This window comes from Oncorhynchus clarkii, chromosome 15 (genome assembly GCF_045791955.1).
Source record: "Oncorhynchus clarkii lewisi isolate Uvic-CL-2024 chromosome 15, UVic_Ocla_1.0, whole genome shotgun sequence".
In the NCBI taxonomy this organism is placed as follows: domain Eukaryota; kingdom Metazoa; phylum Chordata; class Actinopteri; order Salmoniformes; family Salmonidae; genus Oncorhynchus; species Oncorhynchus clarkii.
The window spans coordinates 6,956,486-6,982,537 of NC_092161.1; the positions used below are offsets into that span (position 1 = coordinate 6,956,486).

At 44.1% G+C, this 26,052-nt stretch overlaps 1 protein-coding gene across 2 annotated transcripts in view; it reads left to right on the top strand.

The window, feature by feature from the left end:
* Positions 1 to 12,429: 12,429 nt before the first annotated feature.
* The window catches only part of LOC139366884 (nuclear receptor coactivator 2-like), a 166,009-nt gene continuing 152,386 nt past the window's right edge, over positions 12,430 to 26,052 (top strand). For both annotated transcript variants that reach the window (XM_071104621.1, XM_071104622.1), the window contains exon 1: positions 12,430 to 12,571. The gene's annotated coding sequence lies outside the window, so the exon portion shown is untranslated. The remainder of the gene's footprint in view (positions 12,572 to 26,052) is intronic.

Below are 26,052 nucleotides of genomic sequence, written 5' to 3' on the forward strand. Positions count from 1 at the left end.
TAAATGTTTCAAGGCCAAAATTACATCAAAAGTAAATTTGTTGTTGTGGGGACATTAGAACTTCCTAAAAAATTATACTTTATTTTTACATTTAACTTGTATAATATAATTTAAGGTTACACATTCAGGTGTCTACTAGAATAGATGTAAAAAAATGTTTAAATAAAGTTGACATGCATTTCTACAGCTTCAAATATGTTTTACAACAGTTGGGGAGTACAAAGATGGAGGTGCCACGACTTCAAAACAGCGCCCACTGTAAGTCATCTAGTATGCATATATAAATCATTGGTTGAAACAAACTAAATCCCTGCTGTACCACTGCCAACCACACGGTGGAGCTACGGTTCACACAACCTGCTGTCAAAGACATGCAATTTGGTTGTGAACTGAAATAAATACTGAACAAAAATATAAATGCAACATGGAACATTTTTAAAGCTTTTACTGAGTTACAGTTCATATTAGGAAATTGGTTAACTGAGAAAAATTAATTAGGCCCTAATCTACAGATTTCCTGACCAGGAAAGCGTGATACCAAGTCAGTTGTACAACTGAATGCATTCAACTGAAATGTGTCTTCTGCATTTAACCCAACCCCTATGATTCAGAGGAGGTGAGGGGGGCTGCCATAATCGACATCCACGTCATCGGCGCCCAGAGAACAGTGGGTTAACTGCCTTGTTCAGGGATAAGGATATGTATTTGTTAGTCACATAGTTAGTCCCTGTTCCCAAGAACAATTAGGTAACCTGCCTAAATGACTACCAACCCATAGCACTCACGTCTGTAGCCATGAAGTGCTTCGAAAGGCTGGTCATGGCTCACATCAACACCATCATCCCAGAAACCCTAGACCCACTCTAATTTGCATACCTCCCCAACAGATCCACAGACGATGCAATCTCTATTGCAGTCCACACTGCCCTTTCCCACCTGGACAAAAGGAACACCTATGTGAGAATGCTGTTCATTGACTACAGCTCAGCATTCAACATCATAGTACCCTCAAAGCTCATCACTAAGCTAAGGACCCTGGGACTAAACACCTCCCTCTGCAACTGGATCCTGGACTTCCTGACGGGCCGCCCCCAGGTGGTAAGGGTAGGTAACAACACATCTGCCACGCTGATCCTCAACACGGGGGCCCCCCAGGGGTGCGTGCTCAGTCCCCTCCTGTACTCCATGTTCACTCGTGACTGTACGGCCAGGCACAACTCTAACACCATCATTACATTTGCAGACGACAACAGTGGTAGATCATGATCACTGACAACGACAAGACAGCCTATAGGGAGGAGGTCAGAGACCTGGACGTTGCTGCCAGGACAACAACCTCTCCCTCAACGTGATCAAGACAAAGGAGATGATTGTGGACAACAGGAAAAGGAGGACAGAACACGTCCCCATTCTCATCGACGGGGCTGTAGTGGAGCAGGCTGAGAGCTTCAAGTTCCTTGGTGTCCACATCACCAACAAACTAACATGGTCCAAACACACCAAGACAGTCGTGAAGAGGGCACGACAAAGCCTATTCCCACTCAGGAGACTGAAAAGATTTGGCATAGGTCCCCAGATCCTCGAAAGGTTCTACAGCTGCACCATCGAGAGCATCCTGACGGGTTGCATCACTGCCTGGTATGGCAACTGCTCGGCCTCCGACTGTAAGGCACTACAGAAGGTAGTGCGTACGGCCCAGTACATCACTGAGGCAAAGCTTCCTGCCATCCAGGACCTCTATACCAGGCTGTGTCAGAGGAAGGCCCTAAACATTTTCAAAGACTCCAGCCACCCTAGTCACAGACTGTTCTCTCTGCTACCACACGGCAAGCGGTACCGGAGCACCAAGTCTAGGTCCAAAAGGCTTCTTAACAGCTTCTACCCCCAAAGCCTTAAGACTTCTGAACTTCTTATTTTACCCTACTCTCTGGTTATTATCTATTCAGAGTCACTTTAACTCTACATATTACCTCAATTACCTCGACTAACCGGTGCCCCAGCACATTGACTCTGTACCGATACCCCCCTGTATATAGCCTCCACATTGACTCTGTACCGGTACCCCCTGTATATAGTCTCCACATTGACTCTGTACCGGTACCCCCTGTATATAGCCTCCACATTGACTCTATACCGGTACCCCCCTGTATACAGCCTCCACATTGACTCTGTACCGGTACCCCCTGTATATAGTCTCCACATTGACTCTGTACCGGTACCCCCTGTATATAGCCTCCACATTGACTCTATACCGGTACCCCCCTGTATATAGCCTCCACATATACTCTGTACCGGTACCCCCTGTATATAGTCTCCACATTGACTCTGTACCGGTACCCCCTGTATATAGCCTCCACATTGACTCTGTACTGATACCCCCTGTATATAGTCTCCACATTGACTCTGTACCGGTACCCCCTGTATATTGTCTCCACATTGACTCTGTACTGATACCCCCTGTATATAGCCTCCACATTGACTCTGTACCGGTACCCCCTGTATATAGTCTCCACATTGACTCTGTACCGGTACCCCCTGTATATAGTCTCCACATTGACTCTGTACCGGTACCCCCTGTATAGAGCCTCCACATTGACTCTGTACTGATACCCCCTGTATATAGCCTCCACATTGACTCTGTACGGTACCCCCTGTATATAGTCTCCACATTGACTCTGTACTGATACCCCCTGTATATAGCCTCCACATTGACTCTGTACCGGTACCCCCTGTATATAGTCTCCACATTGACTCTGTACCGGTACCCCCTGTATATAGTCTCCACATTGACTCTGTACCGGTACCCCCTGTATATAGTCTCCACATTGACTCTGTACCGGTACCCCCTGTATATAGTCTCCACATTGACTCTGTACCAATACCCCCTGTATATAGCCTCCACATTGACTCTGTACTGATACCCCCTGTATATAGCCTCCACATTGACTCTGTACCAGTACCCCCTGTATATAGCCTCCACATTGACTCTGTAGTGATACCCCTTGTATATAGCCTCCAAATTGACTCTGTACCGGTACCCCCTGTATATAGTCTCCACATTGACTCTGTACCGATACCCCCTGTATATAGCCTCCACATTGACTCTGCACTGATACCCCCTGTATAAAGCCTCCACATTGACTCTGTACCGATACCCCCTGTATAAAGCCTCCACATTGACTCTGTACCGGTACCCCCTGTATATAGCCTCCACATTGACTCTGTACTGATACCCCCTGTATATAGCCTCCACATTGACTCTGTACTGATACCCCCTATATATAACCTCCACATTGACTCTGTACTGGTACCCCCTGTATATAGCCTCCACATTGACTCTGTACTGATACCCCCTGTATATAACCTCCACATTGACTCTGTACTGATACCCCCTGTATATAGCCTCCACATTGACTCTGTACTGATACCCCCTGTATATAGCCTCCACATTGACTCTGTACTGAGACCCCCTGTATATAGCCTCCACATTGACTCTGTACTGGTACCCCCTGTATATAGCCTCCACATTGACTCTGTACTGGTACCCCCTGTATATAGCCTCCACATTGACTCTGTACTGGTACCCCTTGTATATAGCCTCCACATTGACTCTGTACCGGTACTCCCTGTATATAGTCTCCACATTGACTCTCTACTGGTACCCCCTGTATATAGCCTCCACATTGACTCTGTACCGGTACCCCCTGTATATAGTCTCCACATTTACTCTCTACCGGTACACCCTGTATATAGTCTCCACATTGACTCTGTACTGATACCCCCTGTATATAGTCTCCACATTGACTCTGTACTGGTACCCCCTGTATATAGTCTCCACATTGACTCTGTATCAGTACCCCCTGTATATAGCCTCCACATTGACTCTGTACCGATACCCCCTGTATATAGCCTCCACATTGACTCTGTACTGATACCCCCTGTATAAAGCCTCCACATTGACTCTCTACCGGTAAACCCTGTATATAGCCTCCACATTGACTCTGTACCGGTACCCCCTGTATATAGTCTCCACATTGACTCTGTACTGGTACCCCCTGTATATAGCCTCCACATTGACTCTGTACCGGTATCTCCTGTATATAGCCTCCACATTGACTCTCTACCGATACCCCCTGTATAAAGCCTCCACATTGACTCTGTACCGGTACCCCCTGTATATAGTCTCCACATTGACTCTATACCGGTACCCCCCTGTATATAGCCTCCACATTGACTCTGTACTGATACCCCCTGTATATAGCCTCCACATTGACTCTCTACCGGTACACCCTGTATATAGCCTCCACATTGACTCTGTACTGGTACCCCCTGTATATAGCCTCCACATTGACTCTGTACTGATACCCCCTGTATATAACCTCCACATTGACTCTGTACTGATACCCCCTGTATATAGCCTCCACATTGACTCTGTACTGATACCCCCAGTATATAGCCTCCACATTGACTCTGTACTGATACCCCCTGTATATAGCCTCCACATTGACTCTGTACTGATACCCCCTGTATATAGCCTCCACATTGACTCTGTACTGGTACCCCCTGTATATAGCCTCCACATTGACTCTGTACTGGTACCCCCTGTATATAGCCTCCACATTGACTCTGTACTGGTACCCCCTGTATATAGCCTCCACATTGACTCTGTACCGGTACCCCCTGTATATAGTCTCCACATTGACTCTATACCGGTACCCCCCTGTATATAGCCTCCACATTGACTCTGTACTGATACCCCCTGTATATAGCCTCCACATTGACTCTCTACCGGTACACCCTGTATATAGCCTCCACATTGACTCTGTACTGGTACACCCTGTATATAGCCTCCACATTGACTCTGTACTGATACCCCCTGTATATAACCTCCACATTGACTCTGTACTGATACCCCCTGTATATAGCCTCCACATTGACTCTGTACTGATACCCCCAGTATATAGCCTCCACATTGACTCTGTACTGATACCCCCTGTATATAGCCTCCACATTGACTCTGTACTGGTACCCCCTGTATATAGCCTCCACATTGACTCTGTACTGGTACCCCCTGTATATAGCCTCCACATTGACTCTGTACTGGTACCCCTTGTATATAGCCTCCACATTGACTCTGTACCGGTACTCCCTGTATATAGTCTCCACATTGACTCTCTACTGGTACCCCCTGTATATAGCCTCCACATTGACTCTGTACCGGTACCCCCTGTATATAGTCTCCACATTTACTCTCTACCGGTACCCCCTGTATATAGCCTCCACATTGACTCTGTACCGATACCCCCTGTATATAGCCTCCACATTGACTCTGTACCGGTACCCCCTGTATATAGTCTCCACATTGACTCTGTACCGGTACCCCCTGTATATAGTCTCCACATTGACTCTGTACCGGTACCCCCTGTATAGAGCCTCCACATTGACTCTGTACTGATACCCCCTGTATATAGCCTCCACATTGACTCTGTACGGTACCCCCTGTATATAGTCTCCACATTGACTCTGTACTGATACCCCCTGTATATAGCCTCCACATTGACTCTGTACCGGTACCCCCTGTATATAGTCTCCACATTGACTCTGTACTGATACCCCCTGTATATAGCCTCCACATTGACTCTGTACCGGTACCCCCTGTATATAGTCTCCACATTGACTCTGTACCGGTACCCCCTGTATATAGTCTCCACATTGACTCTGTACCGATACCCCCTGTATATAGCCTCCACATTGACTCTGTACTGATACCCCCTGTATATAGCCTCCACATTGACTCTGTACCAGTACCCCCTGTATATAGCCTCCACATTGACTCTGTAGTGATACCCCTTGTATATAGCCTCCAAATTGACTATGTACCGGTACCCCCTGTATATAGTCTCCACATTGACTCTGTACTGATACCCCCTGTATATAGCCTCCACATTGACTCTGTACTGATACCCCCTGTATAAAGCCTCCACATTGACTCTGTACCGATACCCCCTGTATAAAGCCTCCACATTGACTCTGTACCGGTACCCCCTGTATATAGCCTCCACATTGACTCTGTACTGATACCCCCTGTATATAACCTCCACATTGACTCTGTACTGATACCCCCTGTATATAGCCTCCACATTGACTCTGTACTGATACCCCCTGTATATAACCTCCACATTGACTCTGTACTGGTACCCCCTGTATATAGCCTCCACATTGACTCTGTACTGATACCCCCTGTATATAACCTCCACATTGACTCTGTACTGATACCCCCTGTATATAGCCTCCACATTGACTCTGTACTGATACCCCCTGTATATAGCCTCCACATTGACTCTGTACTGATACCCCCTGTATATAGCCTCCACATTGACTCTGTACTGGTACCCCCTGTATATAGCCTCCACATTGACTCTCTACTGGTACCCCCTGTATATAGCCTCCACATTGACTCTGTACTGGTACCCCTTGTATATAGCCTCCACATTGACTCTGTACCGGTACTCCCTGTATATAGTCTCCACATTGACTCTCTACTGGTACCCCCTGTATATAGCCTCCACATTGACTCTGTACCGGTACCCCCTGTATATAGTCTCCACATTTACTCTCTACCGGTACACCCTGTATATAGTCTCCACATTGACTCTGTACTGATACCCCTGTATATAGTCTCCACATTGACTCTGTACTGGTACCCCCTGTATATAGTCTCCACATTGACTCTGTATCAGTACCCCCTGTATATAGCCTCCACATTGACTCTGTACCGATACCCCCTGTATATAGCCTCCACATTGACTCTGTACTGATACCCCCTGTATATAGCCTCCACATTGACTCTCTACCGGTAAACCCTGTATATAGCCTCCACATTGACTCTGTACCGGTACCCCTGTATATAGTCTCCACATTGACTCTGTACTGGTACCCCCTGTATATAGCCTCCACATTGACTCTGTACCGGTATCTCCTGTATATAGCCTCCACATTGACTCTCTACCGATACCCCCTGTATAAAGCCTCCACATTGACTCTGTACCGGTACCCCCTGTATATAGTCTCCACATTGACTCTATACCGGTACCCCCCTGTATATAGCCTCCACATTGACTCTGTACTGATACCCCCTGTATATAGCCTCCACATTGACTCTCTACCGGTACACCCTGTATATAGCCTCCACATTGACTCTGTACTGGTACCCCCTGTATATAGCCTCCACATTGACTCTGTACTGATACCCCCTGTATATAACCTCCACATTGACTCTGTACTGATACCCCCTGTATATAGCCTCCACATTGACTCTGTACTGATACCCCCAGTATATAGCCTCCACATTGACTCTGTACTGATACCCCCTGTATATAGCCTCCACATTGACTCTGTACTGATACCCCCTGTATATAGCCTCCACATTGACTCTGTACTGGTACCCCCTGTATATAGCCTCCACATTGACTCTGTACTGGTACCCCCTGTATATAGCCTCCACATTGACTCTGTACTGATACCCCCTGTATATAGCCTCCACATTGACTCTGTACTGGTACCCCCTGTATATAGCCTCCACATTGACTCTGTACTGGTACCCCCTGTATATAGCCTCCACATTGACTCTGTACTGGTACCCCCTGTATATAGCCTCCACATTGACTCTGTACCGGTACCCCCTGTATATAGTCTCCACATTGACTCTATACCGGTACCCCCCTGTATATAGCCTCCACATTGACTCTGTACTGATACCCCCTGTATATAGCCTCCACATTGACTCTCTACCGGTACACCCTGTATATAGCCTCCACATTGACTCTCTACCGGTACCCCCTGTATATAGCCTCCACATTGACTCTGTACTGATACCCCCTGTATATAACCTCCACATTGACTCTGTACTGATACCCCCTGTATATAGCCTCCACATTGACTCTGTACTGATACCCCCAGTATATAGCCTCCACATTGACTCTGTACTGATACCCCCTGTATATAGCCTCCACATTGACTCTGTACTGGTACCCCCTGTATATAGCCTCCACATTTTCTCTGTACTGGTACCCCCTGTATATAGCCTCCACATTGACTCTGTACTGGTACCCCTTGTATATAGCCTCCACATTGACTCTGTACCGGTACTCCCTGTATATAGTCTCCACATTGACTCTCTACTGGTACCCCCTGTATATAGCCTCCACATTGACTCTGTACCGGTACCCCCTGTATATAGTCTCCACATTTACTCTCTACCGGTACACCCTGTATATAGTCTCCACATTGACTCTGTACTGATACCCCCTGTATATAGTCTCCACATTGACTCTGTACTGGTACCCCCTGTATATAGTCTCCACATTGACTCTGTATCAGTACCCCCTGTATATAGCCTCCACATTGACTCTGTACCGATACCCCCTGTATATAGCCTCCACATTGACTCTGTACTGATACCCCCTGTATATAGCCTCCACATTGACTCTCTACCGGTACACCCTGTATATAGCCTCCACATTGACTCTGTACCGGTACCCCCTGTATATAGTCTCCACATTGACTCTGTACTGGTACCCCCTGTATATAGCCTCCACATTGACTCTGTACCGGTACCCCTTGTATATAGCCTCCACATTGACTCTCTACCGATACCCCCTGTATAAAGCCTCCACATTGACTCTGTACTGGTACCCCCTGTATATAGCCTCCACATTGACTCTGTACCGGTACCCCCTGTATATAGCCTCCACATTGACTCTGTACTGGTACCCCCTGTATATAGCCTCCACATTGACTCTGTACCGATACCCCCTGTATATAGCCTCCACATTGACTCTGTACTGATACCCCCTGTATATAGCCTCCACATTGACTCTCTACCGGTACACCCTGTATATAGCCTCCACATTGACTCTGTACCGGTACCCCCTGTATATAGTCTCCACATTGACTCTGTACTGGTACCCCCTGTATATAGCCTCCACATTGACTCTGTACCGGTACCCCTTGTATATAGCCTCCACATTGACTCTCTACCGATACCCCCTGTATAAAGCCTCCACATTGACTCTGTACTGGTACCCCCTGTATATAGCCTCCACATTGACTCTGTACCGGTACCCCCTGTATATAGCCTCCACATTGACTCTGTACCGGTACCCCCTGTATATAGCCTCCACATTGTTATTTTACTGCTGCTCTTTAATTATTTGTTATTTTTATTTAGCTATTTTTTACTTAACACTTATTTTTCTTAAAACTGCATTGTTGGTTAAGGGCTTGTAAGTCAGCATTTCACTGTAAGGTCTACAGCTGTTGGTTAAGGGCTTGTAAGTAAGCATTTCACTGTAAGTTCTACACCCATTGTATTCGGCGCATGGGACAAATAACATTAGATTTGAGATACCTTCTAAAAACAAAAGTAGGGCTGTGGATCAGAAAACCAGTCAGTATCTGGTGTTACCACCATTTGCCTTATACAGCGGGACACATCTCCTTCACATAGAGTTGATCAGGCTGTTGATTGTGGCCTGTGGAATGTTGTCCCACTCCTCTTCAATGGCTGTGCGAAGTTGCTGGATATTGGCGGGAACTGGAACACGCTGTCGTACACGTCGATCCAGAGCATCCCAAACATGCTCAATGGGTGACATGTCTGGTGAGTAGGCAGGCCATGGAAGAACTGAGACATTTCAGCTTCTAGGAATTGTGTACAGATCCTTGTGACATGGGGCCATGCATTATCATGCTGAAACATCAGGTGATGGCGGCAGATGAATGGCACGACAATGGGCCTCATTACGGTATCTCTGGGCATTCAAATTGCCATCGATAAAATGTAATTATGTTCATTGTCCGTAGCTTATACCTGCCCATACCATCACCCCACCTTCATCATGGGGCACTCTGTTCACAACGTTGACATCAGCAATACCGCTCACCCACACGACGCCATACACGTGGTCTGTGGTTGTCATGGTTACACGTGGTCTGTGGTTGTGAGGCCAGTTGGACGTACGGCCAAATTCTCTAAAACCATGTTGGAGGCGGCTTATGGTAGAGAAATGTACATTCAATTCTCTGGCAACAGCTCTGGTGGACATTCCTGCAGTCAGCATGCCATTTACACGCTCCCTCGAAACTTCAGACATCTGTGGTGTTGTGTGACAAAACTGCACATTTCCAATTGGCCATTTTATTGTCCCCCAGCACAAGGTGCACCTGTGTAATGATCCTGCTGTTTAATACGATTCTTGATATGCCACACCTGTCAGGTGGATGGATTATCTTGGTAAATGAGATTGTCTCACTAACAAGCTTTTTGTGCGCAACATTTCTGGGATATTTTATTTCAGCTCATGAAACATGGGACTAACACTTTACATGTTGCGTTTATATTTTTGTTCAGTGTATAATTGCCCAATCAAGTGTTTAGGTTAAAACATTTAAATATCCTAAGATAACCAGCACAATTTAGTCAATTTAATTGGAAAATCTTCAGTTTACGCAAATGTGGCCTATATTTAATTGGTCAGTAGACCATTATCACAGGAATCAAGGTGGCCTAATATCTTAATATTATGTAATAGCAGTGGTTTTGATACTGGTGATGCTATTCGGGAGACCTATGTGTTGAAATAATTCCATTTAGCGGTTGTAAGTAGAAAGCTGATTCAGCTAGAATTGTTGTAGTAAGATAAGGACTTGAAGGAGAGGTACTTAAAGCCACATGTTTATGCACAGACAATTGTTACTATGCCCTCATTTCTACGAATCTCCCCAGCAGACCAAAGTGACGTTGCAAAAATAAACAGAAGAATCGTAGAAACCTTTATTTAACCAGGTGAGTCAGTTCAGAACAAATTCTTATTTACAATGACGGGCAGCTGTGATACAGCCCGGGGTCGAACCAGGGTTTGTAGTGACGCCTTTACCACTGAGATGCAGTGCCTTAGACCGCTTGCGCCACTCGGAAGCCCTTGTGAGTCCTTAAATGGCACTCTATTCCCTACACATTGCACTACATGGCACCACTTGGGCCCTTGGTCAACAGTAGTGCACACTATATAGGGAACAAACGTCTGTCTGGAGTGACTGATTGGCTCATGTCCATGACAGACTTAAGCTTGTTTCTGTACTGAAGCAGTGTGCTTGTCTGTGTCTCAAAAAGACAACAGCACATGTACCTTATTAACATAAAAGTGACACCCCTGGGTGTGTGTGTGTGTGTGTGTGTGTCCAAAATGGAACCCTAATCCCTATAGAGTGCACAACCATATGGGCCCTGGTCAAAAGTAGGGCACTGTGAAGGGAATAGGGAGTCGTACCAGCAGGCCAGATATTTAAGGAGACGTTTGTTATTATGCTCTTGCTATCAAACGAGACGAGGAGGAGGAATGTTTTGCTGTCTCCTGTCCAAGGTCTAGTCTGCTCTGCGATGACGACTGTGGTATCTTCATTCACTGAGAAGAGCTGCATTCATGCCCTGTTGCTCACGTGAGCCTTTAGTTCGTGACTACTTGTAGGAGGATGTGTTGATTATTGAGTATCAGACAAATTTGTGTCTCTGGTTTCAGTGTGTGTGTGTATGTGTGTTTCTGTGTGTGTGTGTATCATTCATTACAGCAGTGTGATTTGTGGATTCAAAAACAGTTTTTTAAAATGTGTGTGTGTGTGTGTGTGTGTGTGTGTTCACGCACTCTGCGACCTGAGCATGCAGTCCTCTCTGCACAAGACCTGAGTCAGACTCTAGAATCCTCTCTGGTTCTTTCTGCTTTGCTCATCAATTTCCTTCCCTCTGCATCCCAAATGACAACCTATTTTAGTGCACTACCTGGACCAGGGGTCTATAGGGGCCTTTGTGAAATCTAGTGCAACTATAGAGGGAATATAGGGTGCCATTTGACATGTATACTTCATCTGCAGCAATGGTCATCGTCTGATATGTTTACCCCATGTTCCTAATCAAAACTATTCACAATAGAACAAAATAAGATATGTTTACTATTTGTGTAATAACTACCCGTGATATTACTTGCTAGGAATATATCTGGGGGATACTTAATAATAAATATATAACTGAATAGTTGTATTTAGACTACATGTTGCTGTAAGTAGATTAAATAGGTTATGGCTAAAGCAATGTGTTAGGGCTATAGTCTATCTATGCTGTCAAGTCATCTTAAATAACTATGCATTTCGTATTCTATCCTCTTTGATTAACTAGCTAAATCACGGGTGTTTCTCTCCGCGCTATATCATCACTTGGATGGGTTGTTGCTGTTTGTTCGCTGTCTTCCATACCGGAGAGAGACCCCCCCCCCCCCCCTGCTAACCGACTGGCTCCTCTCTGTGGTGCCGTGATATGATGTGTGGGGGAGGCTTTCTAGCGAGATAAACAAGCAGCCAGTCAGCATCGGGGTTTCAGCCAGCACAGAGCAGTCAGAGAGGAACATGGCCGCAGCACATTTAGCTCGCACTATAGCTGTTCCTCCCAACCGAAGGTCAGACCGGGTTGATTAAACAAACAGGATTTAACAAGAGCGCGAGCGACGGAAAGTTTCACATCGTAAGTACGCATGTGGGCTTTTGTTGTTTTGGTTGATTCGCTGTTTCTTGACGTGCAATTCCGTGTCCTACATTTTTTTGCGAGGGATTTAATATCTGAAACAGTGTCGGTACGTTAGCTTGCTGAGCAAGGCAGCGCTGACTGCTAGCGTCGGCTACCACCGGGGAAGCTAGATCACTAAACAGACGTGTTTTTAAAATTGTATATTCCTTTACCTTGCCGCACTTGATCCATTTTCACTACTCGTTTCCGTGCTTGGCAGTGCTTTTGCATGCATGTATTTCGTGCACCGGGGAATACTTTTATCTTTCTGAGTGTGCTTGTTGTCAGTGACTGAAGTTCACGGATCCAATAGCGCTAGCCAGCCATTAGCTAGTTACAACAGTGGACATTGTGAATGTTTTCAGAGACCCTCTCTCTCCTTGGCTATTTAACTTTAGTGTTTACAGCGGGCTTTTAAATCCAGAGCAGTGATCGGATAGCTCATATCCACGAATCACCCTTAGCGTAAATATAAATAAAAAGGTAAACAACTTTGTTTACGTAATGCTCCCTATATCAGTGACTTTAGTGAGTCAGCTTTCTTTCTGCATCGTGCAAAGCTTGCTTCGCTACAATGTGGAAAAGTTGCAACGTTACACCAGTGGTATTTCTCAATAGGGGTGTGAAACTGAATGGGCCACGAAGTGGTGCAGAGTTCCAGTGGAATCTCACCAAGTCAGTCTAGTGATGGTGTCGGACCCCCCCAGGACTGTTCCACCCCCCAGGACTGTTCCACCCCCACCCACCCCCCAGGACTGTTCCCCACCCACCCACCCCCCAGGACTGTTCCCCACCCACCCCCCAGGACTGTTCCACCACCCCCCAGGACTGTTCCACCACCCACTTTAAGGGAACGTTCCTGCTGCGTTTCTCTCTCTCCACCCGGGTAGAAAGGGAGTGGGTAGCCTACATGTCATTTATTTTTTAGAAAGTGGGTTTTAATGACCTATTTACAATCTACGCAGGCGAGGTTGCGTAGTATGACGACGTGCGGAACAGAGCTGCCGAGCTCTCATGCATTTGATCCTCTTCTCACGCCACACCTCTTAAATCTTAAACGCATTGAAAAGTACCGCTTTTTTTCTTTGCTTTTTCGAATGACTCAATTGTACAGTCAGTGGGTTTTATCTTTTCAGCTGTCCTCCACATCGTTTTGAAATCGGAGCATCTGCGCTTGCATTTAAACATCACGAGCCACCCTGGTCTCAGAGAATTTCGTATTATTATGTACGTAAAATGTGGTTATTTCACTTATGTTAAGTTCAGATGATATGTATTAATTAGTGGACGTCCAGCAATCATTTGATATGATATGTTATGAATTTGAGTTTGTGCAACATGTTATGGGTTCGTAAAATATACAAATGTTACGAATTTCCAAAACATAAGATATAAGAATTCCAATTTGTTTTTGCTAATGTTAGCTAGGTGGCTAATGCTAACATTATCTCTTGGCTAGGTGTTAAGGTTAGGCTTAAGGTTAGGGGAATGGTTAGCTAAAATGGCTAGGGTTAGCTAAAAGGGTTAATATTAGGTGAAGGGTTAGCTAACACGCCAAGTAGTTGTAAAGTAGCTAAAAACATGCTTAGTAGTTGCTAAATAGTGCAAATGCTATAGTTGTCTGGGATTAGAGCCGAACATGCAACCTTTGGGTTGTTAGACATTTGCGTGAAACACCCATCCACTACAACCAACCTGCTTTAATTTTTGTCTTAAGTAACTTCCTGTAACCATCCTAAACATTAACATATTGTACCATACTCATTTGAGATTCCAGATTTACATTTACTATGTTACCTCTAGTCTATGAGACCAGGTTGCAAGAGGGGATCCTCTGTCCGGTCTTGCCACAGCACTTTGAACTCTGGCACATTGAAGCATATGATTGGTCTAGTTATGTAAAGGATCAAGGGGATTGGATGGCGTTTTACAGAAACGCCCCTCAAGATTAGAGTGGCGCTGAATGGAGAGAGAGAGAGAACGTTCTCCGCGGAGTTTATACAATTGTAAAATAAAACCCAAGGTAGCGCTATTTTATGTACAATGTTGTAAAACAAACTTCGCTGTTACTCCTGTCCCTATTACAGAATGCAGCCTTTTGACAGCATGTACGAAAGTTGATTTAGTCCCCACTTGCATTAGTCCCCTTGTTTGGTGATTGGCATTTAGGCTGTGACAAGGAAAAGGCTGCTTCCAATCATCCCATTGTTTTTTCCCCCAGGAATCACCCCCCGTCTTTTTCCCCGGCCTCCCCATTTCCCCATCTCGTTTCATTACTGTCTGAATAATGTGTCAAACCACCTCAAAAATGTATATAAAAAAATATTAGCATACTTAAAATTAAACATAATTCCCAAAACATCTCACAGTAACAAAGGCGTCGAATTTTGAGTTTTCGTTTAATGTTCAAACCACCCCGAATACACTTGACCTGTGTTTATTTTAAATTTTTAAATGAATTTTTAAAAAACAATTACACCCTGGTAGATAAGACAGTAACAGCAGTATACTGTAGAACTAAGCAATGTCAAAATATGTAGAATGGCAGGAAATGAGCTTTGAAACAGTAAACCGTTATAAGGGGAACCCAGCATCTGAGGGTTGTGCCAGGGGGCAATGAAATTCACATAGCAAATCTCACTCCAAACTTTCTTCAAAAGTTGGCAGGCCTGGCATAGTGATGGAACGATTGATACCGTACAGGTTGTCACTAATTACCACAGCCACAAAGTCGTAATGATGGCTGACGCTGTTGTAACTAGTGACAACCATTGATTTGATACCGGAGCTCCCACACTAGTGGCCCAGTGCTCCAGTTGTCTGTGTAGATTTGGAGGTGTGGAGGTTTAAACACCTTTTTAGTTGGCGCTTCCTGTTTTTATTTCTTGACAAACAAATCCTTTTAACTGATTTTTTTGTTTTGCACCACCTTTTTGGTTAACTTCCTGTCTTTTACGTTTGGTGTGGGTTTTTCTTTTGTTTTGCCTCTTACTTGGCAAATTTAGTGGGCTCCTCATGGCGGGGGTCTTTTAGGTCTCAGTTGTTGTTGCTAGGCAACTTTCAGTGGACACCCCCCATGTTTAGTTTTGGTTGTTGTCAGTGACTCTTTGTTAGCTCCCAGTTGTTTGAGCAACAGTTTTGGCTTTCTTGCTGGGGAACGTAACACGCCAGAGAACTCTCTCCTGAAATCGTAGCACACTAGTATCGAATTTTGAGCGATTCTATTTTAGATCATTTTTGTATTTCTCAAGCAGTGATTGTAAATAAAAAAAAAACGCTCTAGTAGTTATTGGCTAACTATCAAATTAAGGATCCAATGTTCTTTTGTTAATATGTAAAAGTGAGTTAAAAGTTTAATTCAATCCCCAAGCAAAGTTTACAAGCAGTTACCACGTGATAAATGATGTACAAAGCTCTGTTTGATCTCTCAGTCAGTGGATCCCGCTGTGGCTTCCAAAACATCAACCTCTCTGGACATGACTTAGACTAGAACAGTGATCTATCTGCAAGGCATTCCTAGTTGATCGCCGAATATTTCTGTAAAAAACAACAACAACACAACAATAAGTCTTGCGTTCCTATTTAAAAAAAATGTATTTATCTCGGTCTGTGGGTTTGGGTACGCTCGATTCAGCTGTCCTGCTCACCGGGTAGGTGACGTATTCCCATTTTGAACCATTTCAAATGTCAGAAGGTACCAACTCTGCCTTCCCGCGGGTCCAGGGGGAGCAAATCAAGTGCACCATAGGCTTACCACTGGCCAATCGGATGGCTCAGATTACCGTGTCTGCAGTAATGTAGGAGGTGTAAAAGAAAGCTACAGTATAGTTGATACGGTGAGGTTTCTAAATGTTTGAAAACATGACTAGAGAGAGAGACTGTCAACGAATACAGTATAGTTGATATGGTGAGGTTTCTAAACATGACTAGAGAGAGAGACTGTCAATGAATACAGTATAGCGCTGCTATTTTTATGAGTGAGTTCATGTTTGTTTTTTTTACTCAGTACTGTCAACACTTTTTTTTAAAGCCAACAAAATGCATGTTATCCCTACATCTACTCACCAGACAACAACACTGTAGCTGTAATGAATGAGTAGGACGTGTATTGATACAACTCAAACCACTAATACTAAAGAAAGTGTATTTAACATGGAGAAATATTTCCCTTTCTCTGTTCATAGGAATAACAGCATCAATTTGTGCATGAATCAGAAATAATGTGACTGTGTCCCTTTTTCGGTCACTGTCATTGGAGGGAAAGGAAGAACGAGGGGATGTTGATTGGTTACTCAGTCTGCCGCCCTCTTCCTCCTCTGAGTCTGACCATCAGATCTCCATCGGCCCAGAAAAAAAAAAAGAAAAAATAAGCTAATTATTCAAATGTCAGCACAACAACTGATCTCTATATCATTTTTGCAGTGATAATGTTTTGGGCCTGTAGCCTACTGCAAAAACCTCATTACTACAGTACTGTTTCTAATAGGATTCATAGGCTTTGTATAGACTTACGCTTTTTAAATAATGTAAAAAAAAAAATAATAATAATAATACTAATCTGAACGGTAGATCTCAGGTTGCATTTTGACTCTGATCTCAACTCAAAGGTTGGTGACCACTGGTGTGAATATTTACTGTTCTGTTTCTCACCTGACAGGTGTCTCTCTGTCTGTAGAGCAGCAGCTAAGTCTCGTCTTGTGGAGGCACAGTGTCGCATTCCCATATAGATAATACAAACAAAAATAATTATAATTACATTAAATCGGTAAAATAGTTTTCTTTTGAAACACTGGCTACATTGTGTTTTGAACTTTTAAATTAGTTTCTTTAATATCCTAAATCATACAATGAAGCCACCATCTTTTGTAAAAATATAATAAAAATAAAATTAAAAACTAGGTATCTTGTTTCAAAGTAAGAACCACGCGAGAATCTTCTTGACTCAAGTCGTTTATTTATAAAACATTTTTCGAACTGTTTGTTGCAAAATTCGATATCTTTTGCCGCGGTGCTTTCTTCGACGCAAAGTGGCTTTGAAACACTGACCTCTACTGGACACCTTTGTATTTTTATTTATTTGACTAGGCAAGTCCGCTAAGAACAAATTCTTATTTTACAATGACGGCCTAGGAACAGTGGGTTTAACTGCCGTGTTCAGGGGCAGAACGACAGATTTTTTTTACCTTGTCAGCTCGGGGATTTGAACTTGCAACCTTCCGGTTCCTAGTCCAACGTTCTAACCACTAGGCTACCCTGCCGTATACCAATTAGCTTAGATTTTTTGTTGTTGTTGTTGTTGTTGTTGTTGTTGTTGTTGTTGTTGTTGTTGTTGGTGGGTTTAATAGGCTCCTGAACTGTAGCTCTGCAGATGAGGACAGGGGATTTGGGATTGGATAGCAGCGTAGGCACAAGATTGAATCCTGGCTATGGCTGAAAGTGGATTTTCTATGAAACCACATTTTTATCTTCCCATTGTTCAAATAATTTGTTTATTTGAGTTTAGCCTATTAATCATTTCTCTTGAACGTCCTAAATAATTGCGGATAAATATTTAATCAAATCGCTGCCTGGACTATCGTCATCGACCCTTTTCAAACCACGCTGCTACTGTTTATAATCTATCCTGTTGTCTGGTCACTTTACCCCTACCTACAGTATACTGCTGTTACTGTCTATTATCTATCCTTTACCCCTACCTACAGTATACTGCTGTTCCTGTCTATTATCTATCCTTTACCCCTACCTACAGTATACTGCTGTTCCTGTCTATTATCTATCCTTTACCCCTACCTACAGTATACTGCTGTTACTGTCTATTATCTATCCTTTACCCCTACCTACAGTATAATGCTGTTACTGTCTATTATCTGTCCTTTACCCCTACCTACAGTATACTGCTGTTACTGTCTATTATCTATCCTTTACCCCTACCTACAGTATAATGCTGTTACTGTCTATTATCTGTCCTTTACCCCTACCTACAGTATACTGCTGTTACTGTCTATTATCTATCCTTTACCCCTACCTACAGTATACTGCTGTTACTGTCTATCATCTATCCTTTACCCCTACCTACAGTATACTGCTGTTCCTGTCTGTTATCTATCCTTTACCCCTACCTACAGTATACTGCTGTTACTGTCTATTATCTATCCTTTACCCCTACCTACAGTATACTGCTGTTACTGTCTTATCTATCATCTATCCTTTACCCCTACCTACAGTATACTGCTGCTACTGTCTATTATCTATCTATCTAAAACCTGTTTTACCAATCTGTTCCTGTCTATTATCTATCTATCTAAAACCTGTTTTACCAATCTTGAGAAATTCCATTTGATTTAATACTATGGATGAACAGTTGTTGAAAGAATTGTGAACCCCGGATGCAACAAAACCTATATAGTTCAAAATGACTAAAACCCAAATTGGGTTTTAGACCACCCCTGCTTTATAGTGTATTACTGTAGACCAGGGGTTGTAGGGAATAGGGTGCCCTTTGGGACTCTGCCTTCTGATTGGCTCGACGGGGAAGCGCTGAGGGCTTAGTTGTGCAGGTACAGGGAACGCTGTCGTCATGGTTTCGTATCGCTACATTATAGCTCTTGACCAATGTGTAGTAGCTAGCTAGTTGGTTGTGTGGTGGCGGTAGCCTATGAGGTTTGAGAGACTAATCCAACAAAACTCTGTGCCATATTTAAGGGTCCTAGTGTCTTTTTGTTGTTGTCATTTTCTGTTTTCTGAGAGCGTTTTTTGTCTGCTTGACCCTGGGTCGTGTTCATTAGTGCACACACTGTAGCGAAACGTTTCGCAACGGGAAAACAGAAATCTGTGTTCTTAATTGGACAATTTCAGGTATCAACTCCCTGTTTCAGTAGGTTTTCTCCCGATGGGTGCTTCATGGAGACAGGCCCAGGACTCAGCGACCTTTAAGCCAGCTCTGACAGACCTGCCGGGGATGTGAGAGATGTGTATCAGACTTGCAGTGCTCCTCTAGGATCTCCGTAACTACCTACACACACAAGGAGCACTGTGGAAACACACAGACTAACTCGGTCTCTCTGTTAGATCACCCTCTCTCTCTCGTCACACCAGACGCGTGCCTGCGCGCCACATTCCACGCTCACGGCTTAACATGACAGAGTGCTCGTCAACGGTCGACCCCTGGGGGCTTCTAGGCCAAGACATTTCAGCTCTTAAGCAAGCAGGATGTCAACTTGTTAAACAATGGAAAGTCAACCCGGGAGGCAGGGTTATTGTTTCAGAGTAAACACCACACAAGTAGTCACCTACATGATGAAGTAGGCCTACTGTAGTTAGTAGTAGTCTACATGATGAAGTAGGCCTACTGTAGTTAGTAGTAGTCTACATGATGAAGTAGGCCTACTGTAGTTAGTAGTAGTCTACATGAAGTAGGCCTACTGTATTTAGTAGTAGTCTACATGAAGTAGGCCTACTGTATTTAGTAGTAGTCTACATGAAGTAGGCCTACTGTATTTAGTAGTAGTCTACATGATGAAGTAGGCCTACTGTAGTTAGTAGTAGTCTACATGATGAAGTAGGCCTACTGTATTTAGTAGTAGTCTACATGAAGTAGGCCTACTGTATTTAGTAATAGTCTACATGAAGTAGGCCTACTGTATTTAGTAGTAGTCTACATGAAGTAGGCCTACTGTATTTAGTAGTAGTCTACATGATGAAGTAGGCCTACTGTAGTTAGTAGTAGTCTACATGAAGTAGGCCTACTGTATTTAGTAGTAGTCTACATGATGAAGTAGGCCTACTGTAGTTAGTAGTAGTCTACATGATGAAGTAGGCCTACTATTTAGTAGTAGTCTACATGAAGTAGGCCTACTGTATTTAGTAATAGTCTACATGAAGTAGGCCTACTGCATTTAGTAGTAGTCTACATGAAGTAGGCCTACTGTATTTAGTAGTAGTCTACATGATGAAGTAGGCCTACTGTATTTAGTAGTAGTCTACATGATGAAGTAGGCCTACTGTAGTTAGTAGTAGTCTACATGAAGTAGGCCTACTGTAGTTAGTAGTAGTCTACATGATGAAGTAGGCCTACTGTATTTAGTAGTAGTCTACATGAAGTAGGCCTACTGTATTTAATAGTAGTCTACATGAAGTAGGCCTACTGTATTTAGTAGTAGTCTACATGATGAAGTAGGCCTACTGTATTTAGTAGTAGTCTACATGAAGTAGGTCTACTGTATTTAATAGTAGTCTACATGAAGTAGGCCTACTGTATTTAGTAGTAGTCTACACACTCTGCTCAAGAACAACTTTGGTTGTCCAAAATGACACCCTATTCCCTATATAGTGCACTACTTTAGAACAGAGACCCATGGCACCCTATTCCCTATATAGTGCACTACTTTAGAACAGAGACTCTGTAGTGCAGTATAGAGGGAATAGGGTGCCATTTGTGATGCAGATTTTTCATGCAATGAGGTCACCCTGATAAGAAGAATAACAACAAATAAACAAATTACCTTTCAGGGGGGGAAGAGAGGAAGACAGGTGGAGGAGGAAGACAGAGGAGAGAGGAAGACAGATGGGGAGGAAGACAGAGGAGAGAGGAAGACAGGTGGAGGAGGAAGACAGAGGAGAGAGGAAGACAGAGGAGAGAGGAAGACAGATGGGGGAGGAAGAGACGGAGGGTGAGGGAGACGGAGGGTGAGGGAGACGGAGGGTGAGGGTGAGGGAGACGGTGGGGCGGAGGGAGTGGGAGGCGGAGGGAGACCGAGGGAGGGGGAGGCGGAGGGAGACGGAGGGAGAGGGGTGAGGTTTATTTAACTATTGTTGATCTATTTCACTTGCTCTGGCATTGTAAACATATTTTGAGGGAGAGATTATTCTCTCTCTCTTCACCAGGTTGAAAGGTGCATCGTTGTTTTTCTTCCAATCAGGATAGGAAAGAGTGAAATCAGAGTGGAAGAGCAGGCCAATCACTGTTAGTTTGTTTCATATGGCCACTGTCCCCCCTGTATATTGTGTCTCTATTTATAGATGGCGATACTCCTCATTGAACTGAATGACCTTGGTGTCTAACTGGTGTGTGTGAACTGTCTGGGGCTGTTTGTGGTCTAAGATACAGAACAAGTCAACCTCCACTCCCTACAGACTGGGGTGTAATGGAGACCTATAGGTGTGTGTGTGTGTGTGTTCAATATGATAGTGTGTGAAAGAGAGCACTGCACACAGACAAAGTGTAAGAAAAGGATATCAAGATTGGCGCTTGGTACTCTGTGTGACCTTATGTTAGTAGACTGGAGTCATGGGGGGGGGACTGCTCCACCAGTCCTTCCAGGTTACGGATGGGGTCAGGTGTTAAATGACCCCTGCTCCACCAGTCCTTCCAGGTTACGGATGGGGTCAGGTGTTAAATGACCCCTGCTCCACCAGTCCTTTCAGGTTACGGATGGGGTCAGGTGTTAAATGACCCCTGCTCCACCAGTTCTTCCAGGTTACGGATGGGGTCAGGTGTTAAATGACCCCTGCTCCACCAGTCCTTTCAGGTTACGGATGGGGTCAGGTGTTAAATGACCCCTGCTCCACCAGTCCTTCCAGGTTACGGATGGGGTCAGGGTTCAATTCTGTAATCGTATACACGTTGATACAGTATATTATAGGAGTTACAGAATTCTAGTATTATAATTGTGTGTGTTGGTCTTTGTCTCATCGTCCTTGATTCAGGCTTACAGTTCCAAGCCTGGATGTTTTTAATCGTTTGGACTCACTACATGTGTTTGTTACCTAGGATTAGTGTGCTGCCACTGTTGTTGACATGTCTTTGTGGCAATGTACTGCTCAGCTCACAAGAAGGACTGACGAGGAATGTCCCTCTCTCTGTCCAACTCTCTCTGTCTCTCTCCCTCTCTCGTTCTCTGTCTCTCTGTCTGTCTCGCTCTCTCATTCTCTCTCTCTCTCTCTCTCTCTCTCTCTCTCTCTCTCTCTCTCTCGTTCTCTCTCTCTCTCTCTCGTTCTGTGTCCCTCTCTCGCTCGCTCTCTCTGTCCCTCTCTCGCTCGCTCTCTCTGTCCCTCTCTCGCTCGCTCTCTCTGTCCCTCTCTCGCTCGCTCTCTCTGTCCCTCTCTCGCTCGCTCTCTCTGTCCCTCTCTCGCTCGCTCTCTCTGTGTCCCTCTCTCGCTCGCTCTCTCTGTGTCCCTCTCTCGCTCGCTCTCTCTGTGTCCCTCTCTCGCTCGCTCTCTCTGTGTCCTTCTCTCGCTCGCTCTCTCTGTGTCCCTCTCTCGCTCGCTCTCTCTGTGTCCCTCTCTCGCTCGCTCTCTCTGTCTCTCGCTCGCTCTCGCTCGCTCTCTCTGTCTCTCGCTCGCTCTCTCTCGCTCTCTGTCCCTCTCTCGCTCGCTCTCTCTCACTTTCTGTCCCTCTCTCGCTCGCTCTCTCTCGCTCTCTGTCCCTCTCTCGCTCGCTCTCTCTCGCTCTCTGTCCCTCTCTCGCTCGCTCTCTGTCCCTCTCTCGCTCGCTCTCTCTCGCTCTCTGTCCCTCTCTCGCTCGCTCTGTGTCGCGCTCTCTCCCCTTTAGAGAGAGAACAGAGAGCTAACTACAGGCAGAGATGAAGAGGCGACGCAACAGGTTTTTACTCTGCCCAAAATCTGTCCATGAAAATAAGACCATGAAATGAGGAATTTTTGTATGAAGGTCAATGAGTGTTTTGTATTTTGACAACAACAAAAAGGGACATCCTCATTTGGAAGTTTCGTAATGGTTGTAAGGAATGCACATGGCATTTCGGCAACTTTTGGAGAAAACAAATACTTTTATATTGGAATTGTGCCAGTTGTGATAGAGGACTCAGCATAGATGTTTTCTTATCGGCAGACTCAACAGCCTTGGTGAAGCAGGCGAGGCAGTCATTTGAGAAACCAACTACTTCTCCTCTAACTTTAAACATCACCTGTCAAAGCAACTCGCAGCTCACAACTGTACATTGCCCATCTGTAAACAGCCCATCCAACTACCTCATCCCCATATTGTTATTCATTTTTTTGCTCCTTTGCACCCCAGTATCTCTACTTGCACATTCATCTTCTGCACATCTATCTCTCCAGTGTTTAATTGCTAAATTATTTTGACACTATGGCCTATTTATTGCCTTACCCCCCCTTATCCTTACCTAATTTGCACACACTGTATATATACTTTTTTCTCTCCTGTTGACTGTATGTTTTGTTTACTCCATGTGTAACTGTGTTGTTTGTGTCGCACTGCTTTATCTTGGCCAGGTTGCAGTTGGAAATGAGAACTTGTTCTCAACTAGCCTACCTGGTTAAATAAAGGTGAAATAAATAAAAATATATATTTTTTAACCCGTTTTTAGCATGAACATTGCAATTGAGGGCTTCCACCATTTTAAAGTAGTCAATTGGGTGGGGATTCCTGTGAGTTGGTAGCAATCAGCCAATTAAGAAGAAAATGGAGATGTCACTAGAGGTCGACCGATTATGATTTTAACGCCGATACCGATTATTGGAGGACCAAAAAAAGCCAATACCGATTAATCGGCCAATTAAAAAAAAAATATATATTTTTAAATGTATTTATTTATTTGTAATAATGACAATTACAACAATACTGAATGAACACTTATTTTAACTTAATAAATCAAATCAATTTAGCCTCAAATAAATAATGAAACCTGTTCAAGAAGAAAGTAAAAGTGCAATATGTGCCATGTTTATTTTTATTTTTTTATTTTACCTTTATTTAACCAGGCAAGTCAGTTAAGAACAAATTCTTATTTTCAATGACGGCCTGGGAACAGTGGGTTAACTGCCTGTTCAGGGGCAGAACGACAGATTTGTACCTTGTCAGCTCGGGGGTTTGAACTCGCAACCTTCCGGTTACTAGTCCAACGCTCTAACCACTAGGCTACCCTGCCGCCATGTAAGAAAGCGAACGTTTAAGTTCCTTGCTCAGAACATGAGAACATATGAAAGCTGGTGGTTCCTTTTAACTTGAGTCTTCAATATTCCCAGGTAAGAAGTTTTAGGTTGTAGTCATTATAGGAATTTTTGGACTATTTCTCTCTATACCATTTGTATTTCATTAACCTTTCACTATTGGATGTTCTTATAGGCACTTTAGTATTGCCAGTGTAACAGTATAGCTTCCGTCCCTCTCCTCACCTGGGCTCGAACCAGGAACACAACAACAACAGCCACCCTCGAAGCATCGTTACCCATCGTGCCATAAAAGCCGCAGGGGGAACATCTACTCCAAGTCTCAGAGCGAGTGACGTTTGAAACGCTATTAGCGCGCACCCCACTAACGGATGGCATCCATAAGTCTAAATATTGCTGTTACATTGCACAACCTTCAATGTTATGTCATAATTATGTAAAATTCTGGCAAATTAGTTCGCAACGAGCCAGGAGGCCCAAACTGTTGCATATACCCTGACTCTGCGTGCAATGAACGCAAGAGAAGTGACACAATTTCCCTAGTTTAATGTTGCCTGCTAACATGGATTTCTTTTAGCTAAATATGCAGGTTTAAAAATATATACTCCTGTGTATTGATTTTAAGAAAGGCATTGATGTTTATGGTTGGGTACATTTGTGCAACGATTGATTTTTTTTTGCAAATGCGCTTTTGTTAAATCATCCCCCGTTTGGCGAAGTTGGCTGTCTTTGTTAGGAAGAAATAGTCTTCACACAGTTCGCAACGAGCCAGACGGCCCAAACTGCTGCATATACCCTGACTCTGTTGCACAGAACGCAAGAGAAGTGACACAATTTCCCTCGTTAAAAGAAATTCATGTTAGCAGGCAATATTAACTAAATATGCAGTTTTAAAAATATGTACTTGTGTATTGATTTTAAGAAAGGCGTTGATGTTTATGGTTAAGGTACACATTGGTGTAACGACAGGGCTTGAATGCGCTTGTTAAATCACCCGTTTGGCGACTTAGGCTATGATTCAATGATAAATGAACAGGCACCGCATCGATTATATGCCACGCAGGACACATTAGATAAACTAGTAATATCATCAACCATGTGTAGTTAACTAGTGATTATGTTAAGATTGTTTTTTATAAGTTTAATGCTAAGCTAGCACCTTAACTTGGCTCCTTGCTGCCCTCGCATAGCAGGTAGTCAGCCTGCCACGCAGGCTCCTCGTGGAGTGCAATGTAATCGGCCCTAATTAATCGGCCATTCCGATTAATCGGTTGACCTCTAGTTGTCACAGATGCTATAATGGCACAGATACAACGATGAGTCCTCTATCTATCTCTATGGCCTGTATACACATGTATCTGCTCTTTCATTGGCTGGAATGGTCCCACCTGATCTCACCTCCTCCAATCTGCCTTCCATCTTTTGAGAACATGCATTTCCATTGTTGGAGCAGTCACTTGACTATATTGTCAATGTAAAATATCATCTTTGCTACAGGCCATGTCCTCATC